Source organism: Pinus tabuliformis, chromosome 6, assembly GCF_031772625.1.
Source record: "Pinus tabuliformis cultivar Carrire ecotype Pingquan chromosome 6, CPIR1, whole genome shotgun sequence".
NCBI classification, from domain to species: domain Eukaryota; kingdom Viridiplantae; phylum Streptophyta; class Pinopsida; order Pinales; family Pinaceae; genus Pinus; species Pinus tabuliformis.
Genome location: NC_142292.1, coordinates 880,994,741 through 881,011,065, shown reverse-complemented (window position 1 = coordinate 881,011,065; position 16,325 = coordinate 880,994,741). Strand labels below are relative to the sequence as shown.

Here is a 16,325-nt window from a genome sequence, read left to right as displayed (position 1 = left end):
GGTTGAATTATGTGAGGTTTGATGATAAAATAACTATGAAGTGTAACTATTGTGAGAAGTATAGGTTGAATGGACCATGGGGTTTAGGGAATGGTTGCACCACATTACAACATGATGCTCTTGTTACTCATGAAAAATCACGGGCGCATAAAGATGCTAAGGAAAGATGGATTAATGCATTAGAGGGAAAGATGAAACCAATTCCAGATCATATTAGACAGATGAGAGATGCCAATAAGGAAAGAGTGATTTCTACAATGAAAATATCATATTTCACTTGTCAAGAAGATTTATCTCTATCAAAGTATGAGAAGCTTTGCAAATTTCTAATGGATGCAAAAACTCCAAATATGCCAAAGTCTCAAGAGTACTCTTCATACACTAATCGTAAGTTTGCAAATGATTTTATATATTGCATATCAAAACATCTTGAACAGATTCATGTAAAAAATATGTTGGAAAGTCCTTTCTTCTCATTGATGGTTGATGAAAACACTGATCGAACCTTAGAGCAACACCTTGTTATTTATGCAACATATTTAGACTCAAAGGGTCTCGGGCCACCTATCTCGCAGTTTATGAAGCTCAAAGATGTAGTAGATGGAAAAGGAAAAACAATATATGATAGTCTCAATCAATTAATAGATGTTAGAGGCCTTCAATATAAAGATTTGATATTTGTTTCTACAGATGGAGCTTCAGCAATGATTGGACATGAAAATGGCTTTGTTTCATTTTTGAAAAATAACAATCCAAACCTTATTACAGTTCATTGTGTGGCTCATCGTGAGTCTTTAGCAGCAACAGATGCTTCTAAGAAAGTCCCTGAGTTATTATTTGTTGAAAAAATTGCAAACAAAGTGTATTCATGGGTTCAAAACTCTCCAAAGAGAAATAGCGAACTTAATGATTTGCTTAGAGTCATGCAAATTGATGTTCTTGATGTTCTACAAATACATTCACTGAGATGGTTATCCAGGGGGGAAGTTATTATAAGGCTTGTGAAGCTTATGCCAGCAATTTTAACTTTGTGGAAAAATGAAAAAAAAACTTCATCTTGGTATGATAAGACGAGAATATATTCTGTCCAGTTTTGTTTACATATGCTTGCTGATGTGCTAGGGGAATTGAACAAGTTGAATGTGACTTTTCAAGAAGAAAATGTAGACATTACAACTATCGGGTTGGCTCTTGAAGTAACTATAAGCACATTATCTAGATGGTTTTTGAGAAAAGAGACATTTGCAGAAGGCACAACTTATCTTTCAAAGTTTTTAAATGATTCTCAAAATGGATACATTGATATTAAAGATGAAGGGAAAGTTGTAGATAGACATGAGTTACAATACATCTCTATCTCAGCCATGGATATTGAATCCAATGAAGCAAGGAAACAATCTATGAAACCTTGTATTGAAGGTACATAAGAGAGTTGTTAGCAACTCACTGAAGGTTATATAGAGACTCTCATAGACTCTTTCAATGAAAGATTTCCAGACCTTCATCTTTTTAATGCAGCGAAATTGTTCAGTCCTTGTTATTATTCAGAAGGGTGTCGTAGTCGTGAGAAAAATTCATAGCGTTTGTTTTTAAAGCTTTTTCAACATTTGCAACATACCGTATCAAGTGATGTTGGATTTGTAGCTTTATTTGATGTTAAAGCTTGTAAAAGAGAGTTTCACCCTTTTGTTGATTCATTAAATCTGGCTTGTGAGGGGTTTACTATGAAAGAAGCATGGAAAGTCTTTCGTAACACAAAAAAATGGCACAAAACCTATCCTAATATGATGAAATTATGGCAAGCTGTCCTCACTATTCCTGCAAGTACAATGGATTGTGAAAGGGGATTTTCTAAGCAAAACATCATCAAGGACATTAGAAAATCGAGGCTTGGGTTGGATACACTAGATGCTCTAAAGAGAGTATCTTTGAATGGACCTGAATCATCTAATGTTGATTGGCATGCAGTATATGAGATATGGATAGATACAAAGTCAAGAAGGATTCATGAGCTTTGAAAATTCTTCTAGTTTATGTTTAATAGAGGATCTATGTATTGAGATATTCCTATTGATAAAAAAATTTGTAGTTTCTCCAGAGAGTTTGACTTTTAATGAAGTATAATCATTGTTTATTATTGCATAACTTTTTTTTATTTTCTCTAGATGATTTATTTATAGTCCACGATTTATTTATAATCTCACTAGATAATTTATTTATAGTCCATGGACTGTAAGTTTTTTGCAAAGATTTTATTGTTTAAATGGTCCCACCATAAATCTGAGCTATAAATCTGATAGACTACAAATATGCAATTTCAATCTAACAAGAATCATTATAAATAACAGTCATTATCAGCCTCCATTTGATGACTTATTGTGTGTTGTGGAATAAATTTACAAAAATTGTTAAAATAGAGTTTTCCATGACACTCACATATTTAGTTAAAATGTAAAATGAAGGGTAAAAAAAATACAAAAACGTCGTCAAATTTTAATTTGACAGGGAAAAAGAATTTGAAATTTCAGGCCTGCATAACACTGTTACTAGCAATTGCATATAGAGGTGCACATAATGCCAATAAGAAGAGTGCAAAATGTGGAAGGAAATTATCTCTTTGTGCGACATGTTAGGCTACATCATAGATGTCACCTTATAGGGTGCACAATGACACACTAAAGGGAAATAACTTTCTAATCTTCAGATTTCATGAACCACTCTAGTCCTTGCAATCAAAGGGGGTCGTGTCAAGGGAGATGTTTTATTATGTGGAAGGTGAGCAAGGGATGGTAATAGTGATGTGGTTTGGGTGGTGCAAGTGTCTGACTTGCATTTGAGTGCTTACCATCGAGAGTGATTAGAGGGCTTGAAGAAATTATTAGCAATTATTAGCCCAAAGATGAAACAAATAGATAAATAATAGTGAGGTACAAGCAACCACACACAAGGACTTACACAGGGGTTCTTGATTCTTGCTTTTGTGCATCATTGTGAAATGTGTTGTATCAAATACTTGTAAGTGGTGCAACCATGAATTTGTACTTATATATTTTTCTTTTCATGGGTGGAACTGAAAAAGATCGTAAAATGTTTCTCCATCAATGGTTCATCATCATAACGGACAAGCATTCCATAGGATCCATTACTATGAGCTAGTCACTATAGACGTTTTCATACATACACATGATGGTGTTTCAAAATCTCCTTTTATAAATAATTCGAAGCCTTCATCTTTGGTCAAGGGTTCAATGTTCTTGGAGTACTTAATTGGGGCCACTCTTCCTATTACCTCTATTTTGCTATTGGAGATTAAGGTTTTTCTTGAACTATCATTGTCAAATCTAACACCCACTTCATTTTCCAAATCGATTGGAATCAATGTGATATCATTATCTAAACTTGTTTGCTCATCCTCTTTTGTGGAGGCATTTTTCTTTATGTTGATTTTGAATAGTTTCTTTCTCTTTGCTAGATTTCCATCTAAAGTTTTGTTGAAATAATCACCAAGTCAATGTAATACCATTAGCTACCCCTTCATTTGGGCTTCATAATTCCCTCCAATTTTTTTACAAGTTTTCCTTTGATATCTTCAACATTTCTAGTTGTCTTAACCTCATAAGTTTACATTTATACTTTTTACTTCTTCATAATTGTATGAAATAAAGTGGGAGAAGGGAAGGGAACACCGAAGAGAAAGAGGTTAAATTTTGATTATATGTAAATGTATTGAATGTAAAACTAACAATTCATTTTAAAAAAGTGTTGCAGGGAAGCTTAGTGCCTCCCACTCAAGTTAGAAATTATGGTATAGCAAAAATTACATAAAACATTATAACTTGCATTGGGCAATGCTAAATCAACATTTGTTAATAGGAAAATAACATTCTTGGCACACAATAGTTTGTGATTATCATAGTCACCTGAAGGTCCTAAAGAAAAGACAACATGTTGGACTATATGAGATAGAGGAACTAATCTATTCAACAATTTTATAACTGTATATTGCATGATATTATGATTCTCGCCATCTATTCAACATTTCTTTCTCGGTATACTACATTATATTACTATTTTGGAGAGCATTAATGTATTCAGATAAATGAGTCAATTAGAATACAACTTTCAACTACTTACATTTACAACATTATGATCATCTCCTAATCTAAAAAAACTCTAAAGTCCTTCGTCCACTAGCTACTGTGGTTACTACATTCTTAAACACATACATAATAGGCTTTGAAATCACTAAAATGCTTACTCATATGACTGAATTCTATAAACGGTTGGGTTTAGGAGAGATAAGGAACCTGAAGAGTAGGGAGTTGACCTTAAATTATGAAGGGGGTGCCGAGAGAACCCATTATCTATTTCGGGAAGACATGGGAGTCATGCTACTTTTAATCAAAGATATGAGCATATCAAAAATAGATTTAAGAATGCATCTATTCAACACTTAACCAAAAAAATTGATTTTCAATACCAAAATGTAACAACATTTAATACCAAAACCTCAATAACATTCATTTTCAATACCAAAACCTAACAACAGAAAAGAGAAAATTCCTAACAATAGAGAAGAGAAAATTGAGTTGTACATGACATTCACGCACAATTATAACATAATTCACATTCAAATATAATAATATTTATTATTATTTATTAAATTTCTTAGTTTATAACAATTTATAACATAGTTGGTCTTAGTTGTTAACTCTAACAGCTTTGATTTTAAAACATGTTGGATTAATCAATATGAAGTTCTCTCTACATTGATTATAATATCTATCGTATTCACACTGCACATCAACTGACGACCTCAACATTTGCAACTCAAACAAGACCTTGTTGTTCACAAATACTTTGATTGGTAAACCATCAAAAAAGTTAACAATTTTTTGTGGGTTCAGATAAAAGAGTAATTGTGGTAATATGTTCTTCGGTTTTCTCTAATTTTTTCATTGAAACCGGTATAATATTAAAAAACATATTTATGTCAAAAAGTTGGAGAATAAAGATAACCATTTAATTTCTAATGGCATTGTTACTTCCCAAAGTAAATTTTCTTTGTCGTAAGAAGATGTAACCTAGGCATTTCCTTTCACGTCATAAAAGTAAAATGAAATTATGTGGGATATTTTGTAGTGGCCATTTTTATGCACAAATGCTACTATAAATTTCTTCTAGCAAACACGTGCAAAGAAGCCAAAACAACTCTTTATGACGTCACCTTGCTTCACAGTTATAGACTTGATGATGTCCACAAATTCAGCCTTCAGTGAAGCTCCTCCAACAAAAAATCCACAAATTCAACCTTCAGCGAAGCTACTCCAACAAGAAATACATTAAGATCAGGTTGCGCTGCCAATTCAACACAATTTCCAATATTTACAGAGCCACCATAAATAATCTAGGTTGATGCCGATACTTCAGGACTAGCATTTACCTCAAAGAAAATTCCTTAATTCATAGTGCACCCCATGATCTTGAGTTGGGGTTGCAACTTTTTCAGTTCCAATAGCCCAGACAAGCTCATATGCTATAACAATGTTACTCCAGTCAATCACCTTAACTGATATTGCTTTGGTTTATTCAGAAAGTACATTCAATGTATCTCTAGTTTCCCACTATTCAAGAGTCTCTCCAACACAAGTTGTTACCTTCAAACCTTGAGAAAGTGCATAAGCCACTTTATTTGCAACAAACTAATTATATTCTTTAAGTAGAAGCCTTCTCTCTGAATGATCGAATATGACCCATGGAATGTCCAAATTGATCATCATCTCTACATGGATCTCTCCAATGAAAGCACCTCCTTTTATTACCCAACAATTATGTGCAACAACTGCAAAATCAGAGTGTAGCAAGGCTTTCACTCCTGAAAGAAACACAAATGGAGGGCTCACAACAACCTCCACAACATCTTCAGATGGCACTTCTGCTTCATTGAGAGTACTAACAAGTTTTTTAACCTACTCCAAAGTACCATTGCATTTCCAGTTGCCTCTAATAAAAACTTACAACCCATCGTGTTCTCCCCAATTAACCAAGGAAACCTCTCCCAAAAAATACACAGAAAAAAATTACACGAAATATTCAGGTAGAGATAATTTGTTTTTGGGTTGGACCATAAATAAAATCATTACTACTCTCTATTGGCTGAACAATTGACATAAATGTTTTGTGTGTAAAATGCAAGGTTTTCTTAAAAAACATTTTTCAAGAACTCCATATCAATTTTGCCATGCCCGTCACCTAGAGAAGATAAATAGTATATGGTAATCATGCCTGCCGAATTTCCCAACACCAGCTTCATAGATGTATCAATGCTTTCAAAGAAAAACTCCTCGTCTGATTGAAATCCCAAACAAGAATAATTGGTAGGAGAAAGTTGGAATTGCCGGTAAACTAAGAGTGCTAGAAACCACCATGGCTGCAAATGCTACCAAGAAAATTTGGTATACTGGCGAATTATTCCACATGTCATCAAGATATGACTTACCAAAGTAGTCTCCAAGAAGAGGCCCTTTGGCTTCTTTTTAGCCAATGTACGTTTCACTATCTTAATCAACTCAAAAATGTCACTTGTGCCTCATAGAGTTCAACTTTTGTTCTATAAAGGTTATGATCTTAATTTGACCAAATCAGTGCCTTCAACTATCAATCTCAGTCTTATGTCTGCCATAATATCAATTAGACAAAATTTGTTGCCCTTAGCTTTGGTTCATTTAAATTGTTTCATTTATATAAAATTTCCATGTTCTTGAAATGAATTGGAGCTAAATTCAGTATTAATTGGGGTAAATTCTTTAAAAGCTTCGGCTACATTTCAATGAGTTAATTTTTTTTCTATAAAAATTATGATGATCTTAATTTGACCAAATTAGTGCCTTAAACTATCAATCTAAATCTTATGTATGCTATAATATCAATTAAAGGAAAGTTGCTGCCCTTAGCTTTGGTTCATTTAAATTGTTTCATTTGTATAAACTTTCCTTGTTCTTGAAATGAATTGGACCTAAATTCACTATTGACTGGGCTAAATTCTTTAGAAGCTTTGGCTACATTTCAATGGCAAGTGGAGGATGAATTTCAACTAAATTCTTTAGAAGATTCGACTACATTCCAATGGAAAGTGGAGGAGTGAAGTGATTCTATGACAAGTGGATTTCCTTCTTATGACATATGTCCAAATTATTTGATTCTATAAATGAAATTTAATTTTGTAGTAGAATTACATCTGGACATCCTCAGCTTTAGTGTGGACACCAGGTTCATTGTCGACACAAAATTTATTTCATCTCATTTCAGCACTCCATTTCATGTTTCCAAAAAAAAAGTGACACTTCCTCAAGCAATGGTCGCCTGATTTGAGAAAAAAGCAGTAATGTTCATCTCATTAACTGCAAAAGCCTATCATTTCTTCTTTCTTTCTACATCTCCAGCCTTATTTTGCTTGACTCCACAAGTTTTCTTAGCTCTGTTCCTACTTTCCTTCAATTGTTTCATGCATTTCTCTACCTTGGTTGCAAGCCAATTCATGATAAGCCTATACTTTTTTTTCTTCTTCTAGATAGCAGTTTAACTCTACTAATCACTACAAGATCTAGACCCTAAAACTGGGCTTGAAAGGATATTCATCGAAAAGATTCAGAGATACAAAACTAAAAATAGTTTATCCTTTAGTTTGCTCCCTCAAACGTCGAATGGTACTTCATACAATCAGATCACTTAGAGTATTGAGAGTGTATCTATCCAACATGTACATTCCACAATTATTTCAATTTGAAAATGGCCTCAATCTTGTGTTTATGGATAGAACAATTTTCCCTATTCAACTGCTGGAATGTGCAATCAACATATTATGTAGAGAAGCAAACATTTTGACAACTTTGCTTGGACACCATGAACCCTTTCACTATGTGATTCAGTCAGGCATTTTGGGTGCAACTACTTCAACTTGAAACCAGAAAAATGGCTAAACCAACTCTTCAAAGAGATTGACTCCAAACTCCAACTCCACGAACTCTAATTTCACTGGTTCATGATCTGTTTTCTCGTATTAAGAATGAAAAGTGGAAATAATACTCTTATAGTCCAAAAAGTGTGATTAGGACGTGCACAACCTCCAATATTCGGCTGAGTTTTCAAATTAGTCTTCTAACTCAAAAAAACCACAAAATAGTGCCTTTTCACAAGTAGTCAATCAATATATCCAATTTGCACATGCCTTCTAATAGTTTTAGAAAGTCAACAACCCCAAACTTTCATCTTATTGAGTAGAACAATAACACTACTAAACCAATTTACAGACGACAATCTCCTTTTTAAGACTTTTTCTTCTTCTTTATATGAGCAACATCAGGAAAACAATTGACCTTACTATGCATAAGTTTTGCAGTCTTTGCATCCCCAAATCCCAATTTCCTTTCTCTTCACAACAAACTTGCCACAGAATTCACAGAAAAATCTGGAATGTTGACTGACTTCCATTTTCTTAATCTATTTTCTCAAACTGGCACCACATCTAGTACCATCTTTCCCCACAACACTGACCTTCTTCATGTGTTTCGTCATATCTGGTACCATATTTCCCCATAATACCGGCATTATTCGTGCATTTCGTCATTTTCGTAGATAAGTCAAGAGCCAGCAATTTCTTCTCCTGGTAACCACCAAAGACCTCTACCATTCAGCTGCCTACACTATGTATTTGTATTAAAGCTTTGCAAGACCCTCTGCTTCGGCGAACGAACCTATACTTGGCTTAATATTTGGGTTCGCTCTGGGTTTATGGGAAAACTCTTTCAAACCTTGAGATTTTTAATAATAATGCAGATGGAGGCCAAGAAGGGACCATTTTCAAATATCTTGATAATTGCACAACTCCATTTGGAAAACGCCTTTTGAGGCATTGGATTTGCCACCCTTTGAGAAGTGTAAGGGAAATTAATTATAGACTTGATGTGTGGAGGAGCTCATGGCTCGACTGGAAATTGCTAGCCCTATATTAGAAAGGTTGTGAAAGCTACTAGACCTTGAGCGGTTTGTTGCATGTGTTAAGGGATCTTAGGGCTCATCGTCTGTTCATATTGTACCCTTAGTGGGGAAGAAAAGGTTTAAATAGAGGGTTACAACATTTTGCACTACTATCAAAGGACTACAAGATGGGATTGATTTGTTGAAGTCCATTCACATTGGAGACTAAGAAGGACCTCTGAAGTCACGTCTATTGCAGGAATCCTTATCTTTGAAAAATACAAGTGAGGTTCATAAAATATTCAAGCAGATGGATTTGATGATCAAAGACCATTTTTCATTTGATATGAAATCTCATAAGCAGGACGATGACCTCTGTCTAGATGAGGTTGAAACATTGAATTCAATTATGATCCTATTTTGTCAAAATGCGACATATTGGTTGCAATTTGTTGATGCCATAAGTTGTATTGATGTGCTACTAATCTTTGCTATAACGACAAACTCATCAAATGGGTCTACATGTCGACCATTCTTTGTTACCCCTAAGGTGGAGAATAATATCTTGGGAGGCAAAAAACAAGGTTCTATTCTTAGCATCAAAGGTTTATGGCATCCTTATGCTTTGGGAGGCTGTTAGGTCCCTATACTACTAGTGTAACCCCTTATTTTTATTAGTACAACCCCCTTATTATATAGTTGTGCCCATGTAGTCCCCATATTGTTATTATTGTGCCCCATAGAAGCATACTATTGTTATTATTGTGCCCTTACATTATTATTGTTATGTCGGCTATGATTATATTATGACCCCTTAGACTCCTATATATAGAAAGGAGGTCTTGTCATTTGTATCATGCAAGAATTGTTCATTTGTGTAATCTAAAGGAGGTTTCCCCCTCGAAGAGGCTGAATTCTAAGGCGTGGATCTATATTTTCTATCTTTTTGTGAGCTGGTTTCATAACATTTGGTATTGGAGCTTTGGATTCTAGGGTTTCGCTGCTCCAAACAGGTCATCGTGGAATTTTCGCTATAACATTTTTTCTGCAATGTTTCAGAAGCTAAAAAGACAACCCATTTGAGAATAAATCTCACTGAACCTCAGGTTCGAATTTCAGATCTTGTCTCGCTATATGTTAGGATATATGATCTGAGGAAGTTAGGGTTTTTGCAAGCTCCACAATTTCATCTAAAACAGTTCATCGTGAAATTGTCGCTAAAACGTTTTCTCTATGAAGTTTCAGAACCTCAACAAAAACCCCATTTGAGAAGACTCCCGAATTACATCCTAAACAAGTGACCTTGGGAAAATCGTAACTTTCTCTCTGAGCATCAGATTGAAATTTCATAAGAAGTTACAGAAAGAGGATGCCCTGTATTTTGTTTGGGTATAATTTTCAGAACCTATGGTTAAAAAAGTGACATGCGGCACGCCGTACAAGTTCACTCTACTGAAATAGTCTATAATTAGGTCATCGGGGGAGATTGGGAATAAATCTTTCTACAGGATTCCAATTGCGATCAGACTTGCAGAGTTAGAAAGAGGATGCAGAGGGCTATTACAGACCAAAATTTCAAAACTTAAAGATTTGAAAGTACAGAGTTACAATTGTTTCAAGATCGATCTCCTAAAATCAAGAAAAAGTGAGATGAGGAAGTTTGATGGCAAGGATCCAGTAAATTGGATACTACAGATGGAGAAATATTTTGATCTGCATGGTGTACCACTATTACAAAAGGTATGTATTGCATCTAATTATTTAGAACCGAATCAATTTTTATGGTATAAAGGGCTTTGTTCTCGTAAACCACTTGTTACGTGGTCAATTTTCACAGAGGAAATGATAGCACATTATGAGGATGCAAAGAGAAACACCTTCTTTAGCCAATTGATAAATCTCAAACAAAAGGGTTCAATGGCAGAGCATATTGAGCACTTCCAAAAATTGAATACAAGGGTAAATGATATTCTAGAGAAGAAATTGGTTGATGTCTTCATAGGGACTTTAAAGGATAACATTCAACACGAGGTTCGTCTTTGGGAACTTGATTCATTGGAGAAGGCATTAAGGTTGGCAAGAAAACTTGAAAGTGAAATTTTGGAAACAAGGAATCCCACCGCTCACGACTATAATTATGGAAGTGTTTTTTCTCCTAGCCTTCCACAACCTACAAGGTTTACACCACAATAATTGGAAGAAAAAATAGAAAAAGGGCTTTGTTACAATTGTGATAGAAAATACACTAAAAGTCATAAGTGTGCTGAGAAGAAATTATTTTACATAGATTATGAAGACGAGGAAGAAAAGGATCAAGAAACATCAAAAGAAGAGGATATACACCAGGAACACGCCCCCAAGAAAGAAGAAATGAATCCGACCATATCTTATAAAGCATTGGAAAGAATTATCACTCCTCAAACTCTCAAGATAGAAGAACATATCAAGAAGAAAAAGGTTCGAGAAGTGAAAGATCACATTGAAAAAAAAGAAATGAATACGACCATATCTTGTAATGCATTGGACGGAATTACCACTCTTCAAACTATCAATATAGAAGGAAAAAATGTTCAAGAAGTGAAAGATCACATCGAGCATCAAGAAATGAATCCGACCATATCTTGTAATGCATTGGAAAAAATTACCACTCCTAAAAATATCAAGATACAAGGACATATCAAGAAGAAAGAGGTAATAGTGTTGATTGATTCGAGCAGTACCCATAATTTTATTCATTGTAAGATAACCAAGGAATTGAATTGCTTCCTATATGCAGCACCAAAGTGTCAAGTAATGGTTGCAAGTGGAGGAACCATAAATTGCTCTGGAAAGTGCCATAATATCAAGCTATCCATGGGAGAATATGTATTGAATAACCCAATGCTTTCCATTCCAATGGGTGGTGTTGATGTTTTACTAGGAGTCCAATGGCTACAATCTTTGGGTACGATGACTTTTAATTTTCAAGAACTTTTCTTGAATTTTTTTGGGAAGGAAGTTGAATTGAGGGGTATCAAAGGGAAACTTGGAAAGATAATCAACTCTAACAGCGTGACAAAGCTTCTAAATAAAGAACAACGGGGCGTAATTTAACAATTATGTTCACTAGAGGATCCCACATCGAAATCATGTATTTCTACAGATCTCCAAAATGTTTTGGACAATCATTCCAAGGTATTTGATACTCCCAAAGGCCTCCCACCTATTCATGATCATGATCATGCTATTCATATGATTCCAGGAAGTGTTCCTCCAAACATTAGGCCTTACAAATATGCCCAAAGGAGTGGGAACTCATTTAAAAGTTGTAGAAGATCCCAGTTCAAACTGTATTGTGAGAACTTGACAAGAAAGGAAAAATCATATTGGAACCTGAAGCAGTCACAAAACCGAGAAATTGAAAGCTACGAAATAGATCAATTTCATAGTATTTCATCAAGTGGAAGAACTTACTCGTTGAAGATTCCACAAGGGAGGACAAGAATTTATACAGAAGCATCAAGAACTACTCAAGCGTTGAGGACAACGCTTTTTGAAGGAGAGGGGCATGTTAGGTCCTTATACTACTAGTGTAACCCCTTATTGTTATTAGTACAACCCCCTTATTATATTGTTGTGCCCATGTAGTCCCCATATTGTTATTATTGTGCCCCATAGAAGCCCACTATTGTTATTATTGTGCCCTTACATTATTATTGTTATGTCAGCTATGATTATATTATGACCCCTTAGACTCATATATAAAGAAAGAAGGTCTTGTCATTTGTATCATCCAAGAATTGTTCATTTGTGTAATGTAAAGGAGGTTTCCCCCTCAAAGAGGCTGAATTCTAAGGTGTTGATCTTTCTTTTCTATCATTTTGTGCGTTGGTTTCATAACAGAGACTAGGGAGGTGTGGTTGTTCCTAATGATGTTGACCTTGGGAATGATGGAGAGCATGATTTCCCTCGGGAAATTCTTTTAACAAGACCAAATATGGGAGGTAGGGGTTAAATTTGACGGGTCACCCTGCTTATTAGAAAAAAATTAATGACGGTTTTATTTTTAAATTTCCCTTTATATGACTTTTAATATTTACTTTTACAAGTTTTTTTTTTTAAATTCTGTGAATCATATTCATAATTGCTCTCACATTAAAATAGTGAATGTAGGAAACTAAATTAGACAATTAAATTCATCTTAACAAAAATTGAAACAGAGATACCATGTTTTCCATTTAAGTCACTTCAATGCCAATCTAATTAAAGAATAATATTTGTGAAATAAGTTTCAAACAAAAAAAACATAATGTGCATGAAGTATGTAAATGTTTAAAAAAGTAAATTCAATATAATCATGTACAAAAACTAAATTTTGGAGAGTTTCACCAAACAAAGTAATTGTCAAAATAAATACATGTTAGGGCCATAAGGATCTATAAATGTATTAAAAAAAAACAAACTACATACCTGGACATTCCTATAAAAGATCTTCAAATATTCAACAGTGTCATCCAGCATGTCCATAGTGTTTGTTTGCTGCATTAAGTCCAAAAGTGAAAATTTATAATTATTAATAACCTGCAAATTGTAACAACTTTTGCAAACAATGAGTTCACCTACAATCTAGGCATACCACATTCAGAATATTAAGCTCCAATTTTCTTATTTTTCATATTTGGTACAAGTTATTCCATCACTTATGGGTGTTTTTGGGGCATGCAAATATGCTAGTATATATATGGTTTGTATCTGTGAGAAAAGCCTATAAAAAAACACCAAATATTATGGCATCTATAGCATAATTTTCCAAAAAAAAAAAGAACATTTTTCTCAAGCAAATAATTACACTCCTCCATCAAAGATTAAACATCCAAGCATAACATAATGAAATTATATAAACTTCCAAATGTATAAAGTTAAACTTTCTTTCTACTATTAATTCAAAAAATCATATAACAAAATGAAAAATTGTAATTTGATAAAAATATTATGTAGTAGAATTCCTTTGATAATGACGGTCAAAGAAAGTTCAAGTTGTAAAACGGTTAGACTTCTCTTTCAAATATTAATTCATGTTGGGATTTTTTCAGACAAATACACTGAAATGTTGTGTGGGAAAATATTTTTTCAAAAAATACTCTGCAATCATGTGGGAAATACATAAAAAATTGTGAGAAAAAACGAGAGGAGAACTTGAACAGGTAAAATTTCATGCATTTCAGCGGCAATGGCCTCACCTCCTAAGTGTACGGTGTCCACGAACCAGGCTTCATTTTTTGAAATGGCCATCATTCCATTTTCTAACTCTACATCCGCTCTTTTTTAGTTGGCTTGCTATTTCCTCTGCATCGTTGTTTCCGTAGGTGCTTACTCACTTATCCACTCAATTCCACGTTACTTTAAAGGGTGTTAGTCGATGTGGAATGCACAAATATAGTAAATGAAATGGACAAACTGAGCCTACTATCTAGAATGTAGAGCAAAGTTCATTTTTTTAGTGTAATGAATTCAGATCGACTAAATATGACTCAGCAGCCAGCTTCAATGGGGAGGGAGAGCCCAAAATCCAGCCTCTGGGACCCCGAATCCATTCCCACAGGGGAGCCGAGCTGAGTAGTGCAGGAAACCATGTGGCTTCTTGGTTTTTCCAAGGTTCGAATCCAAGGAAGTCCCAATGCCTCGTTGGTGATTTGATCTTGAAGCTAGTCGAAAAAATCTTAATGGGGATTATATGAATGGGAACGAGAATGAAATTATGTATTTCAAATTAGCTTCTTCAATATCTAACTCAACCCTCTCCTTGGGCCTCTAAAGCAACCCATGCCTTGCCCTGCCCTACCCTACCTCATACAACAACCAAACAAATTCAACGCAAAATGGTCATTATAATTATAATTATGAGGAGATCCATGCGCACAAAACAAAGATTTAAGAAATATCTAAACCATTCCTGTACGGTAATTAATAGTAAATGCGAGGCCTGACTTGTCTCTAAGAAATTTTGTGTTTTGAATGACTATAGTCTGCAAGTCGTAATCAACCATAAGATCCAGAAACATAGAGTATATTCATCACTTTCATTACCCTAGTTCATTCTTCCTAGGTTCCACCAACCTGGACATCATTGAAGTCATCTTGTCTTGTCTTCTGTGTGACTAAGTTCAACCTGCCCTAATTCCTCTACATTAAGAGCTTTTATGATAATGAGGAGCCACCAGTTCCAACAAAATCTATATGCAGATTCCACGTGGGACAAAGATAAGTTGTTGATATATAAAATACAAAATATATATATATATATATATGTAAAATTTTAAAACTGGTCATTTTTTTACACACCTGTCATTATGACATCTTTAAAAATTATCAGCAAGTCAACAATTACGTGTTTATTTTGAAATAACCCATATTTGACAGCTAAAAAAAGGGTAAAAACGTGCATACGGGTGTCAATTTTAAAGCCTGATGGGAGGCAACTCAACACTTTTGTGTGCCACCTATTTAACAGTCATAATGGCTCATCTTGCATGTCGTGTGCCTTGTGAATCATGTGTCTTGTCACCAATAGATATTATGTTTACTCGTCTTGGGGGTAGGGACCATATAATGGCTGGGGAAAGTACACTTATTGTTTAATTCATGGAAGTTGCTCCAGTTCGGTGATATGAAACACATGAATCTGTTGTAGTGCTAGATGAACTTGGTCGAGGAACATCCACATTTTATGGATATGCTATTGTTTATGCAGTTTTTCGACATATGGTGGAAAATAAAGATTGTAGGTTGCTCTTTTCCACACATTATCACCCTTTAACCAAGGAATTTTCTTCCCACCCCTGTGTTAGTCTGAAGCACATGGCATGCTCGTTTGAGGCAAATACTGATATTGTTTCTAAGAAAGTAGTCAGGGCTGACAACAGTTGTCTTAGTTCATATTTCTTTGGAACTGAGAGGCGGCTTGTCTTTTTGTATAAGCTAAGGTTTGATGCCTCTCCTGAAAGCTATGGTATGCAAGCAGCCTTTCTTGTTCGGATGCCAAAAGCAGTAGCCAAAGTAGCATTTGATGAGGCAAACGAGGCTTTCGGCCAGCATCGTGATATTAAAACAATGACTCTAAGAACAGTTGGTGGAGTGGTGACGGTGGAGTGGCGATGGCAGTAACGGTGGAGCGGCGATGGTGTACAGAGGCCATGGTACAGATACGTTGGGAGAGCAACCATGGTACAGAGACATCAGGAAACATTTCAGGAACTATAGGAAGCCAACAAGTACCTGAAGCCAAACGTCCATTCAAATTTCTCCATGTGTCAAATTTCAATTTGATTGAACAACGACAATAAAGACTTTGGATTGGCTGGGTGAACAGT

At 34.8% G+C, this 16,325-nt stretch overlaps 3 pseudogenes; 1 reads left to right on the top strand and 2 right to left on the bottom strand.

Moving 5' to 3' along the window:
- Positions 1 to 5,180: 5,180 nt before the first annotated feature.
- Positions 5,181 to 6,313, bottom strand: LOC149261697 (triosephosphate isomerase, cytosolic pseudogene; annotated as a pseudogene).
- A 1,269-nt stretch (positions 6,314 to 7,582) lies between these two features.
- Positions 7,583 to 8,574, bottom strand: LOC149261696 (large ribosomal subunit protein eL43-like; annotated as a pseudogene).
- A 712-nt stretch (positions 8,575 to 9,286) lies between these two features.
- LOC149261695 (DNA mismatch repair protein MSH7 pseudogene) lies at positions 9,287 to 16,119 on the top strand (annotated as a pseudogene).
- Positions 16,120 to 16,325: the final 206 nt, after the last annotated feature.